Genomic DNA, 1,259 nt, shown 5'->3' on the forward strand with positions numbered 1-1,259 from the left:
GAGGTTAAGAGCACTTCCTGCTCTTCCAGAGGTCCTGAGTTCAATTCCCAGAAACCACATGGTGGCTCACAACCGTCTATAATAAGATCTGATGGCTTCTTCTGATGTGCAGGCAGAATACTGCATGCATAATAAATGAATGAATTAATAAATAAATAAATTTTAAGAAATTAATAATGCAGCCAGGCAATAGTGGCACATGCCTTTAATGCCAGCACTCAGGGAAGCAGAGTCAGGCAGATTTCTGTGAGTTTGAGGCCAGCCTGGTCTACAGAGTGAGTTCCAGGACATCCAGAGATACAAACCCTAAGAGAGACATACATGGATCTCTTGAGTAAATTGGGAGCATGGGGGGTGGTCACAGGAGAGGGCAGAAGGACAGAGGAGAGAAAGGGAGGGGAGTGGAAAAATGTAAACCTCAATAAAAACAAAAGAGTAAAAACAAAAAAAATTAATAGCGCATTGACTTTATTTGCTCAAACTTTTTAAATTTTATGAATACACAATGCAATATAAAAATCAAAGAGACAAATAAGAAAGAATTGGTGGTATAATAAATCCACAGAGTTTGGCAGTGGTGGTTCAGGCCTTTAATTCCAGTACTTGGGAGGCAGAGGCAGATGGATCTCTGAGTCCAAGGCCAGCCTGGTCTACATAGTAAGTTCTAGGACATCCAGGGCTACACAGAGAAACCCATTCCTGAAAAACAAAACAAACAAAGAAATCCACAGTAAGGTGTCAAGTATGAGAAATCTGCATTGTCAAAAAAGGTTTGTTAATGGGGATGAGCACTCAGTAGTTTTGGTTGTCTGTAAAATCCATAGGGAGATATGTATTAGGTCCTCCAGCTGGGACTGAGAAGTTGGAGGTGGATCTACTTCATCCCACATGCTCCTTGGGTCGTAGTCTTGAGCAGGACCCTCGTAGATGGGAAGACTGAGATTTCTCTGCTACCCACCACCCTGTGCTTTCTCTTCCGTTTCCTTGACTGCTTTCAGCATCGGTGTTCACCACTAGAGGGCCCTGAACCAGTTAAAGATGCAGACTAACATGATGTGGGGCTTATCCTGAGTACGGTGCTTAATATTCTCCCTATAGCCTTTAATCTTCATCCCTACACTGGAAAAGCAGTGCCGATAGGTCTCAAGTATTTGCAAGTTAAAAATCTCTGATATGTAGGTTCTTACTTTTGTTACTTTGGGTTTATCTCGGCAACAGACCTATGGCAGTTTAACATCAGGCCCCTTGCCCTAAAAGAG

The sequence above is a fragment of the Microtus ochrogaster genome, unplaced genomic scaffold (assembly GCF_000317375.1).
Source record: "Microtus ochrogaster isolate Prairie Vole_2 unplaced genomic scaffold, MicOch1.0 UNK44, whole genome shotgun sequence".
Classification (NCBI taxonomy): Eukaryota; Metazoa; Chordata; class Mammalia; order Rodentia; family Cricetidae; genus Microtus; species Microtus ochrogaster.